The following is a 14,306-nucleotide window of genomic DNA, read 5'->3' as shown; positions in this document are numbered from 1 at the left end:
AAAAGCATGTGGAATAATGTTGAATAGTGTTTGAACAAAGGACTGTCTGTCTTCTGACTACTCTGCTTATGAGGTTCAGTCATAGAGAAACTACCTATGACAGGGGAACTTAGGCAACCAGAACTGGCAAGGCATGTGAATTACAGGACTGACTAATGGGTTTTCCTATCTTTTAACCTGGGTCGGCACAGCAAGTGACCGATTATGACCAGACTCTTCTTTCAGACCTTTGCTCTCCCAAAAGGACATCTTAAGCTACTGAGCCCAAAACACTGGTTAATGTTTCACATGCTCCAGAAGCCTCCCACTGAGAGACAGAGAGTTGGCATCTGTTTTCCACAGTGTGTGTGTGTGTGTGTGTGTGTATGTGCGTACGTGAGACAAGTACAAACAGTGAGACTATACCAAGTGGTCCCTTATTTTCCTCATTGGGAGCAGTTAAGGTAAGGCGGTGTCTCTTGCCCTCCCAAGCCCTGTCCCTGTGCCAGCAGCTAATGCTAGTTGTGACTAGTGACCAAGAAAAAGTTGCAAAGAGGCAGGGGTGCCATCCGCTGTTTATGAGGCAGGGGTGCCATCCGCTGTTTATGAGGCAGGGGTGCCATCCGCTATTTATGCAGCAAACCTGCACCAGAGTCCTCTAAGTGATATTGTGAGAGGGCTTCTTCCAAAATAGCCCACTCAGCACCCTCTCAACTCCAGCCCCAGGCCCACTAGGAGACCTCTGTAAAACAAACCTACAACACGGCACTCAAACTAACCCACTTTCATTAAACCTACCCCCCAAAAAACGCCCACCTCAAACACACACGCAGACACAAACAAACACACACACACACACACACACACACACACACGCACGCACTCCAAAAATGATCACTTGTACCAGTCTCCCCAAGGCTGTCGTCCCGTTGTCCCGGCAACACAACAATGTCTGCGAGGCGACAGTCTGTGAGCTTCTTGTGTTGCACAAGGGACAAAAACAGGTGGGGTGGGGGGGCGGTGTGAGGCTTGTTGTGGGCAAGCTGCTCAGGCAGAATGAGCCTCAAACAAAGTTCTAAGAATCCTTTGGAAGAAAGAAAGGCAAATGGCCAGCTATTGCTTTTTGAGCTGGGATTTTATATTATAAACCTTTGTTATATTTAGTGGTGTCTTTGCAACCAAAAGGGCTACAGGTTGCCATGCTTAGAACATGACTGAATATTTGCTGGTTAAAATCCCCAAGTCAACACTACAGAAAAAATTAAAATCCGCAAATGTGCCCCTGAGCAAGAGACTTTAATTGCTAATGTAGGTCACAAGATTAGAGCATCTGCTTAATGCTTTAAATATAAATATGCTCTTGTGCATTTTGAACACACTTTAGATGAACCACACATCCATCACATCTCACGGAGGTCTCATCACATCTCACTGAGGTCTCGTCACAGAAGATATTCAACTGTCATCGGAACAGATGTTGCAGATACTTTGAACCGTACGGGAGCAAAAGAAAATGCCACGATCAATTGTCAATCACTTGAAACAAAGAATAACAGCATACAGAGGAACGTTTTATTTCATTGCACGTCCCAGACCATCAGCCCTTTCCGTTACCCTTGGTGACGAATGAGCCCAGCGCTATAGAGTAACACATGCCTTCAGGAAATGCATTCATTGCTCTTCCGCAGCTCCGGCTTGTTTCTGCACAAAACAGACAAGGCTTCCCAGGGAAGTGTTGATGCCGGAAGGGCCCGGCCAATCAGCTGTAATAGTACAGCCTCTGGTCGGCTTCTAGACCGACGTTCGATCTGGAGTCGGGCACCGTTCCTCTCCCTCTCGGTTTCACACACGGAGAAGCACGTCGTCAGTGCCAGTTGGGTGAGTCATGGCCCGGTGGCATTGGCGGGACCGAGAAAGCCGACGCACTCTGATCTGCCGCCCCCCAGTGGAGCTAGATGCCCCCAGAATCCTTCTGTTTGCACCTGATAACACTGCTGGAATTGTTCCGTCCGCTCTTACTCCCTCATCGCATTTATCAAAATGCACGGGACAATAAGATCGTTCAGAACCAGCTCTCACCGACGCGCTTGTTCACCGCCGCTGGCCTCGTAAAATGTGCCCGCATCCTCTGCCCACTGGCGAATATCAATCATGCGCGCAGCGATATTCAATCGCTTGAAACTGAACTGTCTGCCAGTGCATGACAGAAAAGCTTTTGTATAGCTCTCTTTTCCTTCTCTGGCCCCTATGCGGTATTTGGTTTGTTGTACAACCATGGTTTTCTATCTATCAAAGTTCTGTATACACATCTGCCACGGATTTAAGCCAGTGGCATACTTTGTGTAGATAGGCAGATTTTAATAAACACTAAAATAGGGGTTTATAATAGGTGGTATATCAAAGTACAAACTTGGAAGTACATGGGAAACCACAGCATACTGTTTGTCTTGAAATGGTCAAAACCTCCCCTGTGTAATTGCGGTGTAATAACAACATGTGTGAGAATGGCTAACCAAATCACCGTTGGCTTCTGGAAGTCATGGATCGTGTGACTGGCCGGTATTCGGATGTGATTCATTGATTATCTTCAATATGACTAATGATGAAAACAGAGTCTGACCGTTTGACATGAGAGAAACACTGCGGAGGCACATTTTTGAGACCCCGCACGCCGTGCATTTAACTGCTCTAATTGTGTGCATAATCCCTTGATTACGATTCTAATAAGTTGAAATCTAAAAAAAAAAGAAACCTTTTTGGATTACATCTTTTTTTTTAATTGACTGACATCAACTCGATTTGACTTTAATTCCCACCTGTTATTCCCCCCTAATTTGGGATGCAGGCTGTTCCGTCATCTGGGCGTAGTTGGCCGATAACAATCTTAATCCCAACCGTTGAATACATTATCATCCTGTCGGTTTGTTCCTGACAGATGGGCGTGCGGCTTCATCCAAGGAGTAATGCCGTCAGCCCAGTATCAAATGTATCTCTCATCCTCCCTCCGAACACACCCTCTCCTCGACAAGAAAAACAACCCATTAATTTCACAACTCAGTGACCTAACACTGACTGCATTTCATCTTCTTCATTGTGGGAGAGGACTTCCTGAAAATAGACTACCCAGCACCATGCATTCGTTTAACATTTGGATTTCACCCTTTTTCGCCCGGGGTAACCTGCTCATCCCAAATGACCCATTACTCCCCCACATTGCGCACAACTTCTGAGTCCTGAAGCGCAGCACTCTACCTGAGAGACAGAGAACCGCTGGGACGCGGGGGAAGATGAATAAACCATGCTGGTGCCGGTGGGGCTTGGTGCCCCGTCTGTCCCCGGAGTCTGTAAGTAAATGCCCGTCAGTGTCAGCAGTGTACCATCCGCAACCCCGCTCCCCCCGAAGAGTCACCTTCACGTCTTAGCGGCCGGTGCCCACAGCTCAACCACTCGGTCAAGCTCCTCGGGCCGTGGGGAGGGAAGAGGAGGATGCAGAGTATTCACTGCCACCCCCCCCCCCCCGTACATGCCCCCTCTCCTCTGGGCCCCTGCACCAAAAAGCGGCACTGACTGGATCTGAAACCTTGGAAGAGATGTGAACAGGCCGCAGAATACGCCGTAAGATGACTACGGCCATTTATTTGGAGTAGTGGCAGGGGTTTTCTACTCTGTTCAGAGACAGTAAAAGCTGTTGAGGCGGGACAGTTTAAACACAAACAGTATGTTCTCACGCACATACATTTTGTCCGCAGTATCAAATGTGTGGCGTTATCCCCCCCAGAAATGACAAAACAGATTAGCGTTTATAAGCTTTGTTACCTTGAGGAGGGAAGGTGTTTAGGGGAAACCAGTATAGGGGAAACATCCGTCTCTGTAAATATTAATACGTATTAAGTACTTGTGTGACTCCAATACTAAAGACGTTTTACGATGATGCCAAGTCAATGATTCTCATGCAAGGCATCAAATCATATTGGCCCAGCAAAACATTTCGGTGTTAGCAGCAATGGCGGTTTCAGTTGTGGACAGAATTGTTAAAACATTTCATGAAATAGAACAAGCTTATCATCTGGGAGTTGGTGGCGAATAAGAGTTTTTTTGGATAAATAATCGTCTTGTTGAAGATAAACTTCTGTATTTCTGGCTAACGGCTCTGGTCGTGCACGGCCTGCAGCCTTACAAATTCAGTCAAGAACTAGAAATTCGGCCTCAGGCAGGTCGGGCATCCTTGTCATACAGTTGAATAGTAGTAGCATTTGAATACAAGCAAGCCACTCAGTCCCGCTCCTGACTCCTACAGGTAACTACAGATATCTGCAATGAAATTCTGCCTAACTAAAACCCCAATTCAAGATATCTGTAATACCATTTTGACTAGGCGGAATGAAAGTTAAAGATATCTCCAATTTGAGATATCTGAAATCAAAATTCATTCGGAGATATCTATAACTTGATTATAGATATCTACAATTACATTATGACTGTCTTTAATTCCATTTTCAGATATCTTCAATTTAATTCAGACTGGTCAGAATTCCAGTTCAAGGTATCTACAACTGCATTATGACTAGTTACAACTTTATTTAAGATATCGCAAAAGAACGATGTAGAGATCTTAAATTGAGGGGGATTTAAGATATCTTGAACTGGAATCGTGACTAGTCAGAATTAAATTATAGATATCTGGAACTGTAATTACAACTAGTCATAACTCAGTTGAAGATATCAATAATAGATAATGCGGATATCTGCAACTGATTTAAAGATATCTGTAATGAGAAACCTCATAGAGATGAATGGCAATAGTCGTTTTAAACTGTCTAGTCAAAACTGAATTACAGATAACTCCAACTGGCATTTTGACTAGTCAGAATGACGTTATAGATATCCTGAATTTGAGTTTTGACTATGCGGAATAATGCTGCAGATATCTGTAAGGAATATCCAGTTTAGCGAATAAATGTTAAAACGGCTTGCCATATGTTTGGCACCAGTGGAAACGAGGCACAAGAATAGCTCCGCCCACTGTAGCCGTGATTCGCTGGCTCTCGTTGGAAATTAATGACACTGCGTTCACTCTTGCATTCGGAGGTATTTCAACAAGGAACTTTTCAGACACTTGTCACATGCCCTAAATACGAGGTTTGTGTCAAACTGGGATTTTACATCCTTGAGGCGGGGTTTCCAATCCAGCTTGACCTCTCATTGGCCTTGAAAGGTGCAATTGAAGTACGTGCTAAATTGTGCATGCAGTGATACTGTGTACTTCATATGTGTCGTACGAAAGTGACCCCCCCAATGTGGGAACGTGTTATATCATTCCACCAAATGTTTCAGGGAATTTTCCATTACCTCTATGCGCAATTTAATTTGGCCTGTCCTAGAGGTATATCTCTGCATTTCTCTGTAGATTTTTTTTAATTAAAATACTGAAAAATAATTTCCCCAAACTGCGGACGTCAACTTCATGGAGCGTAGCATATGGTGAAGTTTACATTATCTCCGTCACATGCTCCAACTCCTCGAAGACGGACTGCTTCCAGGGGAATCTGTGTCTGCTTGTTTCCAGACACAGCTGAGCGGTTTCACAGGAGCTCTGCAACTCTTTCCACATCAACACCTGGCGGCGTCCCAAACGCTAACTTATCTGCAACAATGACAGCCACGGAGTCTTCCAAGGGCAGTCACATCTTAGAGTAGTTTGTCCCCTCAGAATTTTTTTTCTGAGGGGACATTGCCTCCACTATCTAAAATAATTTTGATTACCCCACGCGGGTTTGTCATGAACAATGTGACAAGTCACAGCTGTTGCTGGAATACAGTCCTGAGTTCATTTTTAAAACATCCCCTTCATCCAGCCCTCCCTCCGTCTCTGTTCCTCATAATGCTCTCCACACTTTAATCTCCCTGAGGTGAAATGAAGGTATTGTTCTCAAATGGAGGCACTGTTCCTCTCCTGAGAGAGTCAAGGTGTTCAGCCTGCATGGTGTTCTTGTTTGTTGCCAGTCTCTGGTTATATGAGGTATTTCCCTCTCTGTGAAGTGAACATACCCTAAGGTAGAATTCACAGAGTTACGGTGAGAAGACAAAACATTCTCTCTCCTGCTTTCTATCTCTCACTAACAGGATACAACGCACCAACCGTGCTCTTTCACCTCGACAGTTTAGGATACACAGCCATTCTTTCTCCCAGCAGACATTTAAACAATATTGTTGGCTATTATGCTTCCAAACATTTAATAGTTCAAACATCTCTGTGGGAAAGAAATCAGTAAGAAAATCAGGAAAACAGATGTTATTGATATATCAGACTGATTATCACTCAGAAGCCTAATTAAGCCTCAAACAGACTGAAATCTCAATCACATAGTAATTTGTTGTGCCAATTTGTTGTTTGTTTATTATATAATTTGTTACTACAGGCCTATAACTAGTAATCAGATAGGAAATGTTAGAATCCAAGCTGCTTCATACATTGTTGGCTGTATACTTATATACAGCTCTGGAAAAAATTAAGAGACCACTGCACTTTTTTCTTTCCAAAAAAGTCAAAAAGGAAGGTCTTGAGTGAGGAACAGAAGGGTTAAAATTAAGAGACCACTGCAAATTGAACGCTTCTGTTTCTGACTCAAAACCTTTGTGGAATCTGAGCATTGACAATTACAATATGAATGTACGTTTCATTGGAAGTGAATGTGCCTAGATAATGAGAACAACAGAAACCTCTCTGTTTAGATTATCTCTCTGTAGGTTGTGCTCTAATGACCAAAATAATGTTTACGATGGCCATTTGGCATGGGGGTTACTGTCTTGGAAACCTGATCTTTGCTAGGTAGACACACCCTTCAATGTATATATCAGCTTGTAACCAACATTACAGTGAGAAGAGATGGACTGAGATGAGATTGGAGGTTGTGTAAGGAAGACCAGGTCCATAACCTCATGAACAAGACTATCTAATGCTGCAATAAATAATATCATTTCTCTCTCCCTTGACAAACGAGTATGCTAATTATTACAACCACTATACGAAATGGCCCATTTCTAACATGATGGTGCCGTGACCCGGATGGATATGTTTTAACGATTCTGCTGAACTTCGGCTGGAGAGCTTAGGGGCTAGATTTGCAATCGCGAGGAATAAGTTGTTTTTCCTGGTTACTGGTTGCTGAAAACACCTGAACAGTGAGTCGTATAACTACGCCATAGAACGAACTGTCAAGATTGCAAAAAGCGTTTGTTTGTCAAAGAAGCCCTATGACGACCCGACTAGGCCGTGATTTTTATTGAGTGGAATCTGTCTGCGGGTGCGGACAGTCCGTCTCAATTTGTTGGGGCGTTGACCGGTGTGTTTCAGTGCTGAACTGTATTCCATATCGCCATAGTATGATGACACTGCATTTTCCTTTTGAGGATTAGTGTGTTATATTGTATTTTTCGGCAATTATGCAGTGACTTGTACAAGTAAAAATATAATGCCATCCAGTTGTACAAATACAACAAGAGGACTGCAGCCTCTGACGCGCATGATGCGTTCATGTTTAAAAAGCAAGGCGCGAATAGGATACCATCAAGAACTAAAATGATCAATAACAACGATGCCTGGACTCGAAATGGACAGAAAGAAAAAGAACGTTTTCCGGCTAAACAAGATGGATTCCGAGGAAGTTGTATATGGACAGATGGACAGTGTGGTACATACAAAGAGAGAAGACAACGGAAAGTTAAGATGGCAGAGAAAAGACAACAGTCGAAAGGTGGGAAAGGAGACAATCAAAATGGACGAAGATTCATTCTGTTTGACCACCTGGCCGAACGACAGTAGTCTCAAGATGGAGTCTCTCTTATGGGATCCTGGAATTTCTAACACCTTCCTAGAAAAAGGTGGAGGATAGAAAAAGGTGCAGTGGTCTCTTAATTTTTTCCAGAGCTGTATACTCAAGTTTGTTGAGGAATATGACTTAGAAATGCCTCAGAGGCTTAATTCAACTTATTATACTATTAAACTTAGTTAAACTGTCAGTCGAAAATGTTACTGTAAACAAGCATTACAGAGGCATAAAAAACAATCAAAATGTCAGCATGTCTGTAAACCCATAGCTGTTTATATTCATTTGAAAGTGGTATTTCTGCAGATCCGTCCCTCAGCTGTTCTGGGGGGATTTCCACTGTTAGTTAAAGGATTTTACTTTTACAGGTTTGTCATTGACTTGATGCTATTGCTAGATGTGAAGTACACAAACAATGTTCACAGTATCTTGGAAATTGTTTACTGGGCAACCCAGGAAGGAGTGACAGGAGACTGAAACAAACGCATACCTCACCATTTCTCACTTCAACTGAGAACAAAAATGTATTCCCTGTTTAATGAGTTTCTCCAAAATTGCCATTTTGTCCGAGGAATTAAGGTGCAATAATTAATGGGTATAAATACGGTATATCAGCAATATCAAAATATCCAAATAAATGTACCAATCTCAGACTCATCACATTTAATGACCTGAAATGAACACAAGGCCAAGAGGGCACCAGACATTTTGTGGCTCACTATCTGTAAGTGCACAGAGCCCACAAGGAAATGTGCACTGGTATGGAAAACTCCTAAATATGCAGTGCAGGCAGCAATGTCTGTCAGTAGACAGGCAATCTGTGAGATCTTCCTTAGCATCTCACTCCCCTGGACTTTCTTTGATGACTTTCCTTAAAGGCATAGTGCAGTGAAACATAATCCACACTGAGAAAAGGATGACATTGCACTTTTGGTTTAAGGACTTTCAGAGGAAGAAAATTCTGGAATTTACGGCTTGTTGGGTGGAGAAGGATGTTACTTCATTGACCTGAGTATGGTGGACAAAAAACTGGGCTCTAGACTATCTGGATCAGAACACTGTCTGCCAATCAGAACACTGTTTGTTAAATATCCTAAAATGTGCATAACACCCACTTCATCACATTACAGGAGGCTAAAGAAGGCTCAGGGAAATAAACAATAAAAATAAAATATGCTCTGGAGTTCTACTCATTAAATAAACACATATTGGTTTTATTTGGCATATCACTATGTATTAAAAATGAAACAAGGCAACAACAGAAGTCAGACCTCGGGAACAATGCACCACTCCCCAAGGCTCATCTGCTTGTTTGTAAATGAGGTCTTTACATGCCTGTACGTTTCAAGTTTTTTCGTCTGGGGACGGGGGGTTCGGCGCAGTGAGCAGACACGCCCCCTCATTTATACAAAATGCACCCTCAGTTATTTCATCCTGGCGCCGGCCCTGCACACTCATGCCAATGGGCATCACTCACTCAAGTTCAGTCAAACACACGCCAGGAGTGTCTGAGAAACCACTCGGTTACCGAGACTCTCTGAGCATGTGTGGCAACCAGACCAAGAGACACACGCAGGTCTTGAATTTGCTGGCTTCAAGTCCAACAGGTGAGGGGCGTGACCGTGAAAAAATTTGGATTCACTTGGTATAGCGCCACCAACTGGCCGTCCTTCGTATCTCTTGCAGGACACCGTTGCCCCAAATCCAGTCCAAATCAGGCCAGTGGCGCCAGACGCAAGTACTAACACAGGCATGGATTGAGACTAATCCAAAGTCCCACCCCAATCTTATCACCGGGTAATAGTACCCGCGGAATAGAGATGTCGACAGCGGTAACCATACCGACTCAGCTCAGATGGGACGAACATCAAAGTGAACCAAATGGCGCCCTATCCCCTAACAGTTTCATAGTTTTCACCGGGGCTCAGGTCAAGCATAGTGCACTTTAAGGGGGTGTGGTGCCATTTGGGATGCCAGCCATTTAACACCGTTGGCCAATAGCATTGCATTCACCGAACTGCCGCGTTCAAATCCCTGCTTTGACTAGGCTACAGCTCAATTCCTGGCCTAGATTGAAAACAGCCTGTAGTCCGCTCACTGGATTTACATTCCATTCTAACGGCCAACCCTTTTAGAAAATGACTTCATTCCTCAAGTCAAAATGATGCCCCTTTGTTCCCCGCTGTGCCATGTTCCCCGGAAAAGGCTCAGTGAGGCACAAAGCCAAGTAGGAACATGAGGCGCATTTCTAAAGACCGCGCCCCGACGCCTTCCCCCACCACTGCCCAACCCCCCACCCGCCTCATTCCTCTTACCTCTTCGCCCCAGTTTGCAAAGGCAATCTCGTGCCTCCTCATCTGTGCTGCTCATCCATAACCTTGAGGGAGACGAAGAATCATTAATACCAGCCCCGACAGCCAGGCAGCGCGTGCCTCCAGTAGCTCGCCACCTCACCGTGCAGACCCTCGTTGATCTCGTCTAATTATATCGCCTGACAATCGTGTTTGCCTGATTTGTTGGCAGAAAGACAAACGCGGTTCCCATCAGTTGATTCTGCAGGTGCTTTCCCTAGAACTCATTAAAACTCCTGTTTAAACAGCTGTCCAACTTAAAAAAGTAATCATGAAGGACTTTTACTTCACAATGAGGCATATGTGGTATATTGTTCATGCCAGGCATCAAGGAGCAAAAGAGGGGATATATTTAGGGCTCAGGGGCGCAGGTAGGTAGGACTTAAATGACAATAATATTTGATATATTTTGATTTATAAGGGCGAAATCGTTTAGTTTTGCATAGGCCTATTAGCCAGCCAGCTCTAAAAAAAAACAGCCTAATTGTTATTAAGTAGCCATAGCCTAACTAGCTCAAACCACTTATTTTCCTTTCACGATAATACATATCAAAAGTAGCCAAGTGCCCATACAAAGGAGGAGAGCAAGCAACAGCTGCAGAACCACCGAACCACATAGGAGGCAGCCAATGCCACCATAGCTCCGCATAGACTCCACCCACTCTTCTACACGCGACGCCGGGATAATGGCCCCACAGCGCCCACAACCTCCGACTGTTCCAGATAATCCTTTTGGAGTACAGGAGCCAGGTACCATGTACGTTTAGCCTAGAATCCTATCCCAGCAGCAGGTTTTCTGTCCAAAGATGTTCATCTAATTGCAACCGGTTCAAAGCCCTGCTATAGCTTAATTGATTACGTAGCTAGTTCGAATTTGATTCACATAATTGTATTGAGTCATATCACAACTTGCTTTAGCTACTATGAATGGCATGATCTTCCTTGTTTGAAGCGGGCATATGGGGCAATTTATTTAAGACCGCATGGCTGCATTTCCATAGATATAGAATAGTGAATAGAATTTACTCGTGTGTGCGCGCGTCACAGTAGGTGCGCGTCTTGTTAGAATGCGTTACGGGCACTGCAGAGCGAACTCATGCAATGCAACGGCATGGTTCTATCTCCATGTCTTGGCTATGCCATGAGGATGCATAATTTTCTCTCTTAAAAGGTCCATTGGTGTGAGGGAGAGACTGGGGGTTGCATATACTCTAATTATTCACATGCACCTAATTGTAACAGGCCATTATGTAGTGGTTATTTGGGTCTTGCGTTGGTTTATTGTTAATCTAGCCTAAATATGGATTGAAGAGTTCATTTGATATTTTGTTTAATTGTATTTTAGCTATTGTCTATTATTGTAGTTTAGCTATTGTCTTGGTAAGACAACTGTTCTGGCTGCAGCTCCAGTGATTTTAATAGGTGAATGCCCTTTCTATCTTGCAGCCTGTATTGCCAATCATTTCTTATGAGTCTGTTTTCTGTCAGTGGTGCTTAGCTGAGTTGGAGGTAAACATGTCATGCCAAATGTCACCTCAAAATCACTCAGTGGTCTCAAAATGTGAAAAAAAGAAGATTCGTTGAGAGTGACAATCAGCAGAATTCAATACAATTTCAGTGCTAGAAAATGAAGACGAATTGGCCCCCTTGCTAATTTAATCTGCCCCATCAGTCACTCTATCACAGAGACGGGCTTCACTAAACATTTCACCCACAAACATGACAAGGCTGATCTTAAATCTTCGCCTGCTGAAGATGTGAATAGAGAGAAAAGACCTCGGTCGACAGCTTGTGACAGCTCGTTTGGGGAGAGGAGCGGGAGAGGAACCGAAGGGGTCCACGGTTGATCGGGTACAGTGTCTCTTCGGTGTAATTTTGGTGTCTCTTCGGTGTAATTTCGGCGTCTCTCTGTGGTGTTAAAAGCAGACTGTTCCACTGGCTGCAACACAAGACACGAGCGGGTGGGGGGGGCAGGCTGCTCCCATGTCCTGTGTTGCAGCCCATGGCCCAGACATAGGTCACCTTCAGCCTTCAGATACACCCCTTCAACAGCTGCTACTGCCGCTGTACTGGAGAGGAGACAGAACAAAGGAGTGAAAGGGAATGGATAAAATGGTGTGTGGGTGTGGAAACAGAGGTGGGGAGAGAACTGGTGAAGAAGTGAGATGGTGAGGAAAGAGACAGAGGTACAGAGAAGGAGAAAAACATCAAATTCACATTGCATTGAAAATAACATGTCGCCTCCTTGACCCTGCCACGTTCTCGCTCGAACGTCCAGACGAAAGCTCCGCTTTGCAGACAAAAGCACGGATTGCTCAACTGTTGCTATCGACTCAGGGTGCCAGTAAACAGCGACAAAACACATCCTGAGTTTCACCTCCGGGCAAAATAATTTTTGTTTGTTTGTTTATTTTTCAGAAGAGGAACCACTCTGAATGGATTTAAGTTGGGTTTAGATGAAAAAGAAATGCCCGTGAAATAATTTAAGACAGACCAAGAGAAAGAGAGTGAGCGAGCAAGGGGGGACAGCTGTACAGAGCATATTAAAGGTCACGGCAGTGTGAACTCCACTCTGGCTCTATTAGACTGAAGGTCTCTAAATGTCAAGCTTTCTTAGGCATTCCTTGACGTTCATTCAAAACAGCCAAATGTTCCACAGAACCAATCTGGTTAGTTAAATATCTTCCAATTCTTATTTCCATCACTTTTGTCTTTCCACCAAACCTAACCTCAGTAGAATCCCCACACTTAAAGCAATGGAATAATGTCACTCTCGCTCTCTGACTCTCACTCTCTCTGGTTTTCATAGTGAGGTACAGTTATCACAGAAGCATCTCTCATCTCCCCGTGTGGAAATTGGTCCAACCTAGTTTTGTTAGACTACAAGGATATGAGCTCACAGAGGACAGCCAGCCGAAGGACGAACAGGAAGGTCCAAGAAAAAAAAGGCAGACAAGAAGAGCCGAGGGAGAAATTCAATGCCCACCTTTCTATTCAAACAAAACCAGCCAATCCCAGACTACATGGAAAAGAAGTAATGAGAAAATGAAAGAGTCGGAACTTTCAATGTGGCCTGAAAAAAAAAGAAGATCAGTATGAAGAGAGGGGTTGTGGCGGGGAATACTAATTTGAAGTCTCTCTGCAAGTCACAGAACATATATTTGACATGTTTTGCGTTGAGGAGCAAGACCACCTATTTTAAGGGAATCAGCCACCTACTTAAAAAATCTAATATTCTTTCTGATTTGCTTATTTCAGTCTTCTTGTACTGGAAAGCATGATATTGGAACTTGCTCGAGGGAACTCTCTGGTGTAAAAGGCCACCCGTTTTCCACATTTAATCACTTTATCTGAGCCGCCTTTCATTACTCAACCAACAATGGAATCAAATGACGGAACTGAAATGCGTTAGCACCCAAAATATACCGGCAACGCGGCACGCAATTAATGAGACCAGTAATTAAGGTATTGATGTACTTTATTAAGCACCACTTATTTTCCACAATCGCAACAATAAAAGCTCAGGGCGTAGCGAGTACGTGCCCGGCACAGCTTTCACAAAAAAAATTATCACGCAAAAAACATGTCCCGTAATCACAGAACCCATACAGAAAAACGCACAATGATGTATTGTACCGTACGTGGTGTGCTAATGAACTGGCTCCACCGTGAACCAAGTGTTACAGCGTTTGCTTCCCTTAAGCAACACGGGTGCCATTAGTGGCACAAACCACGCCCGGGGAAGAATGTACACATCAGACAACCTTGGCTGACGACAACGCAACACAGAAAGGATACGGAGTCAGACAAGGCTCGGACCACATGTTTATTCCCCATATACTCTATAAGGTAGCGCCCAAATTGCCTCACACTCCCAGTTTAGCGGCAGGCCCGTTGCACCGGTGCCTATAAAAGGAATAGGATGACCTTTGAAAGGCAGATTTAGTTCTGCCGCAGCCCAGTACTACGCCTGGTGTTCTCTGGGCCGCCGCCGTTCCTGCTTCGGCTCCTCCCACTTTCTCCGCGGGTCACTGGGGTGTGGGCGTGAATCCCACAAGGTACGCCGCTAGCACCGATAACAAGACGCATGTCCGTCCCATTGGCCCAACCACAGGGGCGCATGGGGCGACAGAAAATAAGTTAGTTGTCC

Source organism: Esox lucius, chromosome 10, assembly GCF_011004845.1.
Source record: "Esox lucius isolate fEsoLuc1 chromosome 10, fEsoLuc1.pri, whole genome shotgun sequence".
NCBI classification, from domain to species: Eukaryota; Metazoa; Chordata; class Actinopteri; order Esociformes; family Esocidae; genus Esox; species Esox lucius.
This window is presented reverse-complemented; position numbering follows the sequence as displayed.